This window comes from Rattus norvegicus, chromosome 3 (genome assembly GCF_021556685.1).
Source record: "Rattus norvegicus strain SHRSP/BbbUtx chromosome 3, alternate assembly SHRSP_T2T, whole genome shotgun sequence".
Taxonomy (NCBI): domain Eukaryota; kingdom Metazoa; phylum Chordata; class Mammalia; order Rodentia; family Muridae; genus Rattus; species Rattus norvegicus.
In genome coordinates, this window is record NC_141536.1 from 22,775,169 (window position 1) to 22,784,263 (window position 9,095).

The 9,095-nt window shown below is 42.3% G+C and overlaps 1 long non-coding RNA gene across 3 annotated transcripts; it reads left to right on the plus strand.

The window, feature by feature from the left end:
- The first annotated feature begins 4,247 nt into the window (after positions 1 to 4,247).
- LOC134486355 (uncharacterized) lies at positions 4,248 to 8,628 on the plus strand. Of its 3 annotated transcripts, none has more exons than XR_015684935.1 (2): positions 4,248 to 4,334; positions 8,324 to 8,628. It is a non-coding gene; the product is annotated as an uncharacterized LOC134486355 (long non-coding RNA). The 3 variants fall into 3 exon arrangements; XR_015684933.1 differs by having other exon boundaries at positions 4,260 to 4,415; XR_015684934.1 differs by having other exon boundaries at positions 4,273 to 4,611.
- Positions 8,629 to 9,095: the final 467 nt, after the last annotated feature.

The window sequence follows — 9,095 nt, forward strand, 5'->3', positions numbered from 1 at the left end:
GTAACCAAATAAAAACACACATATCGGGGTTGGGGATTTAGCTCAGTGGTAGAGTGCTTGCCTAGGAAGCGCAAGGCCCTGGGTTCGATCCCCAGCTCCAAAAAAAGAACCAAAAAAAAAAAAAAAAACCCAAACAAACAAAAAACAAAAAAAAACACATATGGAATCCATTATATGTTGGTCAGCTACTTATGAACATGAGACCTACTCTGAAGTGGTTATATCCTCTGTCACTGTATTGAGAAAAAAACTGATTTTCTCACTCGCAGAAGGTATAAGTGACTGTTCATGTGTTCACCTTTAACTTAGTGCTTAGGTTTTCATTCATTCACTTAAAAATATATAACAAAATAAAATAAAATAAGATAAAAAGAAAACCTATCACATCAAAATTGAAAAAGTCAAACCAAGAGAAGGAAAGGAAGTCAAGAGAAGGCACTGTAGGGTCTCAAAAAAGCCCAGACCTAATGGCTATCTGGTTTCTAATTAACATATCAAAGCAGACAATGACTAGTTTTTCTTGCAGCACTCAATACTGTGCTTACTCTCAGCACTTCTCACCATACCTACCCTAAACTTTTCTCTCCCAGAGGCTAGGCTATGCTTCCCTTCCCTGAAGCTGATTCCTGTATAACTCAGCTTTTCATCCCAGTCTGCCATTCTTGGTCAGTCTCCTTTCTTGCTCTCCCTCTCCAACTTTCCTCTCAAGTTCTGGCATGTTCAGCTTGGACTCTTCCCTCTGCCCTCTTTCTCCCTTCTATTTACAATAAAAATATTCTCTATACTTTAGGAGTAGGAGTAACCTTGCTCTCCTTTTATTTCATTTTGTCATTCAGGCACAAGAGTCAAAGACCCACAAATTCATACACTCAGGAATCCCATAAAAACCACTAAACTCGATGACATAATATATACATAAAGAACACTACATACCCATCAAAAAAAAAATACTCCAAGAGGACCTTGCAACTCTGCGGTCAGAATGTTTTCTTGGAAGTAAATATTGTCTTTGATTATATGGATAAAACAGTTTCCTTTGAATACCCAGTGAAATTGAATGTTAAATTCTGAGTGAAATTTAACAAATTTAGATTTTGTTAAATAAAGGAGTATAGTGAATATGTTGTGAAATGAACACAAGCACTGGGGACTAGGAAAACTATCATTTACTTATACCTTAATCATCTTTCTTCAATGTTCATAGGTTACAGGCTAGGTCCTTAGGAGTTAGTACTTAGAAGCTGTGCTAGACCTGTGAAATAGAGCGTTTGGAGAGGTAACTGAGTCTCTGAGTAAAATTTAAAGCATATTGCAGACAATCTAAAGATAGTTCTTTTATTATTTTTAAAATTGTTTTTAACCACTGTTATATTTTATAAAAAAAAAAAACAAGCCAGGGATATGTTTGGTGAAGGTGTAGGGGAAGGGGTGCCTCTGTGGGCCCATACTGAGGCATCCTGTCCCCTGAGATGCCAGCCACACAATGGGTATAGTATAGACTAGATTTATTTAGGGTATGAGGAGGGAAGTTGAGGGGGTAGTAAAGACAGAGAAAAGCAGAGAGAGAGAGAGAGAAAGAGAGAGAGAGAGAGAGAGGCATTAGAACTTGGACAGAAGGGGGAGGGGAATGGAGGGAGAGGGGGAATAGGGTAAGAGAGCAAGAGCAGGAGAGTGAGGGGAGGGGGCAAGCAGCACCTTTTATACTGAGTCAGGCATACCTGACTGTTGCCAGGTAACTGTGGGGCAGAACCTAGAAGGAATGCCAACATTCCTCCATTTTGGTTTAATTAAAAAAGGAAAAATTAGAAAGAAATTATGGTGGAGCAGGAATAGGGTCATCGTGATCTTTAGCTACTTCCTGCTTATACTAGGGCAACGTGTCTCTGTGAAACCTAAGAGAATGAGTATGGGGATGTTGGTCTAGTCTCCATGTTAGGTGAGTTGGCTGTTTTCTTGCTGCCCAGGATCTGTGGAACCATCTAGATAGATAGGAAGGAGCAGGTCCAGTAGAAGAAGCATCTGTGTCTGTGAGTAGATTAGAGCATCTGTGGGTTGCTTCTCTGGAGTTGTCCTGGATGTAGTATACACCTTGACTTGACAAGTGCTGAAATACACACACACACACACACACACACACACACACACACACACACACACACACTACAGGTAGAGAATAAAGTTAAATATGTTTGGGAGAAAAATGTTTTCTTAGGTGCACGTTTGAAGGTACATTTGAAATGTTTGTGGTGAGGAGAGTCTGAATCCTAGGAATAGGAGAGAGACCCCACCCTCAAATAGGCAGCAAGGGGGAACTTAGGCTATTGATTGGCCGGTCTACTTATCCGGATGGAGTCTATTTGGTCCATGAGAGATGTATCTGAATGGGTTTTCTGGAGCTTATAAGTTTACAAGAGAGTTTATAAGCTTATAAGAGATAAATTTGTTAACAACATGAACAGTCTTTTAAGATGAACTTAGGGGAGACAAAAGCTTTCATGGAGCAGAAGGAACAAGAAATGTTTTTTCCTTCTGTCTAGGAGACTGAATATACATAAAATGAGAAAACAATCTTAAGTTTATATTTGAAAGACAAAGGAAACTCCAAACCTTGGCCTTATGAATATAGTTGATCATATAATTTTGTAAGTCTGTAGATGAAAGGCAAACAAAGGAAACATATTTGAGAATGATAGCTGACAATGGAGATTCAGCATGAGAACCACTTTAGGTTTATCTTAAAAGGCAATCAAAGGAAACTTAGAATTTAACCTGTTTTACATAGTTGGATCAGATAGCGGAATGTTTTGTTAGAGTTAGGCTAATTTATAAGAACTATGCTGATTAGTGTTAGGACAATGGCATAGCAAAAAGAGGAAATAGGAAGCATTAGTCACTGGAAGCTGAGTTTAGATGAGGAAGTAACAGAAGGTTACATCTGTGAAAGCTCACATATGAACTTGTATATCTTTTATCACGATGTCTGTGAGCAAAGCAAACCTGTTTGTCTTTAATATGGTAGTCTTAACTAGTTAACGAACTGACAAATGTGCTAATATAGTAGTGGATTACCTTAGGGTATGAGCTAGGTCTGCTTGCTAGCTGTCAAGCTACAGTTACCTTAGCTGTTAATGTAGTTAGAAATCTGGGAAGATAAATTATAGTCTAGGACTCATGTATTAATTACAATGACAGAGGTTGGTCAATCGTCAGTCTATAAACAGTTCCCAGGTCCCTGGGGTCTCCATGGCAACTTGGGAGAAGTCATGCTGCCTGTCAGGCCCAGAAGTTGAAAAGCTTTTTCCTGTGGAATAGATATGTGTGAAATGAGAAATGACCCACCTTGACTTAGGCAATAAGAGACTATCTGGGTATCTTATTTGTCCACAGTGTAGGCCAGCCCCTGGCAGTGGGCAAAGCAATGGGACAGTGTTTCTCAGTGGTCCTCATACCACAATCCAGGTAGAATCTTGTCACTGTGCCCGTTATCTTCTTGGAGACCTTGGGGGGGGGTAACTGTTAGGCTTTGGGAGTCTCTGTCATAGACTTAAACATTTAGCAGATTTCTGATGAGATGGAGAGCAAGTCTGTTAAGCATAATCTGAGTTAGACAACTTGTGTTTGTTGAATTACTTGTTCCAGAATGTATCTAGCAAATAGAGCACATTGTAACTTAATGGCAGTAGCAAAAACCAAGGCTAAGCATTATGTATATGTATGTGTATGTGTATGTGTATGTGTATGTGTATGTGTATGTGTATGTGTATGTGTATGTATATGTATATGTATATGGCAGTGGTCTTTATCTTTTAGACAGTCTAGAAATGTGACTGCCTGGAGAAAAGTCACTTGTCTCAGCAGAGAACAACACAGAAAGAGACACACACACAAAGAGATAAACAGCTGAGCTTTCACTGGTGTAAACTTGACTTAAAGCTGACAGCGGTGGCCGGGATAGGGACAGAAAGCGAGCGTGCCCAGGCATTTCAGGCCCTCTCCACAGAGAGGTTCTGGGCTGAGCAGGTAGAGTAGAGCACTGGTGGCCTGGGGGACATGGCACCAGGCAGAGTAAATGGCTGCAGTGAGCCAACACTACAGGAAGTCAAGTTTTGTGCAGGGTAGCATAAGGCTGGTCCAGCAGGGCTGAGCTCTGTCCTCACAGTAGGCAGCCCCAGACTCAGGCCAGCAGAATGGGCAGGGGGGAGGGGGATCACCTGAAGTGGTGTTCTCTCAGTCTCCTAGCAACTCCACAGAGAGAGCTCTCTGCACGTGCCACAAAGTGTCAGTTGGTGGAGTTGAGAGAACAAAGTTTGAGAGAGATGTGGAAACCTTAAGCGGTAGGCCCCGGAGCCATAACAAGAGAGTGAGGAGCAGTATGGGAAAGTGTATCACAATGGCTTTTTAGAGCAGAGTCCCAGGTATAGGGCAAGAGCACACAGATGGGAGGGTGGGGGGTGGGTGCGACATGGGCGGGGTGGACATGGAAGATCATCGTGGGAAAACAGTGCATTGGCAGAACAAAGTCCTAGGCAGAGCACAAAATGTGGAGGGGCAATGGCTGCTTTTCCCAAAGCTGCAGAACCGAGGGGCAAGGAACCAGGAGCGGAGCAAACGGTGAGAGAATGAGGGAGAAGAGGAAAGGCTACCGATCACTAGTGAGAGAGTTGTTTTTAAAAGTGTCAGTTAAGTGTCCATGTAGAGATATTCCTTGCTGGGTACCGTGACAGACTGGCAGATATGCCAGTAAGTCGGGATGCGTCGAAGACCTTCCCTTTGGGTGTGGACATTATTAAATTATTCCTACCAGTGTCCTGAGAACAGTTCGATAAGAAGCAAGCAGGAACTTTTTAGCTTCATCCCCTTTGAGGGAATTAGGGGAAGGATTGAAAGAGCTGAAGGGACTTGCAACCCCATAAGAACAACAATGCCAACCAACCAGAGCTTCCAGGGACTAAACCACTACCCAAAGACTATACATGTACTGACCCCATGGCTCCAACCACATATGCAGCAGAGAATAGCCTTGTTGGGGCACCAGTGAAAACTTGGTCCTACCAAGGTTAAATCCCCAGTGCAGGGGAATGTCTGAGGCGGGGGTGGGGGGGTGGAGTGGTAAGGGGGGAGTGGATGGGGCAACACCCTTATGGGGGAGGGGGATGGGGGCTTATGGACAGGAAACCGGCAAAGGGAATAACATTTGTAACGTAGAGAAATATATCCAACTAAAAAAAAATAAAATTACGGTGAAATATCACCTCACCTCACCTCAGGAAAAAAAAAAAAGAAGAAGAAGAAGAGGAAGCAAGCAGGCAGCCAGGTCTAGACTTTCCGGGTTGTCAAGTGAAACCCACATTAGATTGACCCACAGGAGAACGGTTTACTGAAGCTTAGGAATTTTCTACCCTGTCAAGAGAAAACTGCTTCCAAGAGGGGGAAGTGTTACCCAAGGGTTAGAGATCCTAGAATGAGGGTCAGTAAAAAGACCAGTCATAAAGACTGGGTGTCTCCATCCTCAAGGACACACAGGGTGGCTGTGAGCTCAACAGCCCTTCCTTGGGACCAGAGGACCTTTACACTGACCGGTTTAGGGGAGGGAACTTACCAATTTGTCGAAGTTTGGGTAGATAGCGCTAGCAATCGATGGCTCTCCATGCTCCGTGTGGCAGTGAAGGGTATGAACCTGTGGAGTTTCTAAATCAAGTCAGTTGGCACCAATGCAGTGTTTTATAAAAAAGAAAAAGAAGTCAGGGGTGTGTTTGGTGGAGGAGCGGTATGGTGTGGGGGGAAGGGGGTGCCTCTCAGGCCCATAGTGGGTATAGAATAGAATGGAGTTTATTTAGGGCATGGGGAGGGAAGTTAAGGGGAGTAGGAAAGAGAGAGAGAGGAAGAGAGAGAGAGAGAGAGAGAGAGAGAGAGAGAGAGAGAGAGAGAGAGAGAGAGAGGGAGGGAGGGAGGGAGGGAGGGAGGAGAGAGAGAGAGAGAGAGAGAGAGAGAGAGAGAGAGAGAGAGAGAGAGAGAGAGGTATAGGCTGGCCATGAGCACATGGAGAGGGGGAAGGAATGGGGAGAAAGGGAAGAAAGGAAGAGAGCAAGTGCAAGAGAGTGAGAAGGGGACAAGAAGCAGCCCCTTTTATACCAAGTCAGGCATACCTGGCTATGGCTAGGCAACTGTGGGGCAGAGCCTAGAAGGAATGCCAACAACCAGCACTACCACGTCACCCATAGTTCTTTAATTCTGCTGCCCTTGGTTTGAGAAATCTTAGGTATCTGGGGAATTTTGTAAAAACCTATACCTCTCGTTTGAGGGAATATTTGGAAAACTGAACACATTCAATATTTTTTTCTTTTCACCCACTGTAAAAGCACATAATGTAAAAAACTGAAAATAAGAGTTTTTACCTCCCCTCCTTCTCTGAGACAGTGAATATAGATACCCTTGACTGGCCTGGCATTCACTATGTTTAGCAGGTAGAACTCACAGAGATCTTCTATGGACATAAAGGCTATCTGTGTATAGTTCACATTCCTCTGAGGAATGTCCTGTTTGTTAACATTAATGACTCCATGATAATCTGACAGCAGGAGTCCAGGAGGTGAAGGTGTGGCTAATGTCTGAGCAAATTGGTAACTGTTGGGACCTTAAGGACAGCCCTTAAGGCTGTAGATACAAGAGTTTGAAAATAATTTCTCAACTATGCAAAACATAAGAATGCAATATGAATTATGATGGTCTTCATGAATCTAAAGGAACAAAGGCAGCTACGCTATGAGCCAGCTTGTCAGAAAGATACAAAGGCAGGCAGAATTCTAAGTACAAGGTCAGCCTAGGACAGAACTAGGTTATTCCCAAGTATGGTAGAAATGGTAATTTTAGGGCAGTGTCCCACCCAACTAGCTTATCCTTTGTGCTTAACAAAGAGAGACAGATGAATTTCTGAATTCTTTTGCACTGTTAAGAAAAAAATATGCTTCCTGTCTCTTAAGAATTGGAGTAAATGACTGGATTTATATGTAAAAAACAGACTGGCCCTATGTTCAGTAGAAGATGAACTATCTAGAGAAGTTTTTAGTATAAAAAGAGAATTGCTTGGAGAACTGACAGACCCAGAGACATGTACACACAGACCCACAGGCACACATATACATAGACACAGACAGACAGACAGACACCCCCCCACACACACATGGGAGTAGGACATGGACAGAGAGATCTCTTAGAATAGCAAGCAAACAGAATATAGACAGAAATCTCCAGAGAGGAAGCAGAACATAGAAGCAGACTAGAAAAGCTAAATGAAGCAGAACACAAGTCATTAGCTTGGATCCATGATTTGACTTCAAGTCATTGTTTTTGCCTTTCCTAGATGCCATCCCCCACCCCACCCCTGAATTTTCCCCTGCAATGAGAGAAAAGGTATTAGGCATTGTTAGTAGAGAGAATCTTGAGAGAATATAAATGTTATGTGTGTTTACATATATATATATGAATAGAATTATTTATAATATATTGTATATAAACACACATATGAATAGAATTATTTATAGAATTATTGTGGGAATTTCCTCATGCAATTATAAAGCCCGAGCATGCCCTTTTAGAAGTCAGAAAACAAGGAGAACCAATAGCATATGTAAGTTTGTCTCCAAAGGACTAAGAATTCCAGGTATCAATTTTTTTTTTTTATTATTAACTTGAGTATTTCTTATATACATTTCGAGTGTTATTCCTCTTCCCGGTTTCCGGGCAAACATCCCCCCTAATCCCTCCCCCTCCCCTTCTTTATGGGTGTTCCCCTCCCCATCCTCCCCCCATTGCCGCCCTCCCCCCAATAATCTAGTTCACTGAGGGTTCAGCCTTAGCAGGACCCAGGGATTCCCCTTCCACTGGTGCTCTTACTAGGATATTCATTATACCTATGAGGTCAGAGTCCAGGGTCAGTCCATGTATAGTCTTTAGGTAGTGGCTTAGTCCCTGGAAGCTCTGGTTGCTTGGCATTGTTGTACATATGGGGTCTCGAGCCCCTTCAAGCTCTTCCAGTTCTTTCTCTGATTCCTTCAACGGGGGTCCTGTTCTCAGTTCAGTGGTTTGCTGCTGGCATTCACTTCTGTATTTGCTGTATTCTGGCTGTGTCTCTCAGGAGCGATCTATATCCAGGTATCAATTTTAGAATGAGTTCTTTGAAGTCAAAGTCTGGGAAAATGAGAGTTCACTGATATTACAGAGTTCAAAGATATAGGTATCTAGTGTTCTGATATTTGAGGGCAGGACAAGTTATAGTTTATCAAGGAGGAAATTTATTCTCTGTATCCTGTTCTTCCCATTGAAGGCTCATCCATTGCCTCCTCCCATTGCTGACAGTGACCTCAGCTGTACTTTGCAAGAACAACTCTCCCAGGCACATCTCAAACTAATATTTAATTATGATACTACAACTCAAATAAAGTGTCATAACACTTATCAATACAGAAAATGAACAGAGACCGAGGAAGAGTATGGGAGATGTGCTATCCAGTCGACTGCCCTGGTGTGTCACTTATTCAGCAATTTGCTGTGATGATTTTTTTTTAGGAAGTAAAATGCAGTATCTGAAGTCTGTTCATATGCAGAAAATAAAATTAATTTTATTCTGTTTCCCAATGGTCAATCAATTAGTAAGGGTTTATTAGCTTCCCCCCTCTTCTGTTTATTATTCTTATCACTGAACACTGTCAACAAGAACTAGAAACTGCATAATGAAAGGAAGAACAAAGTAGCATGGATATGACACAGTCTTGTGTGCTATGTGCTGTGCTTGTGTAAGGTTAACTGGAGCTCACACAGAGGAAGAAGTACAACAAAGAGACAGGTAAGGAATAGATCATGAAAGTTAAAGGAAATATGCCTGTCACAGTCCATTTTATTCATGGAAACTGAGACCAATGCAAGCAAAATTGGTTTCTCAGCTTCTCATATGTGTAAAGGTACAGAAGGCCTACTCAGCACCACGGCTCACAGCGGTAAGTTTTACCCTGCTCAATTAATGACCAACTAGATTAGATGCATTGAAAAATGTGAGTTCCGCAGTTTCTGTAATAAAGGGAAATGCTCATCAAATTTTA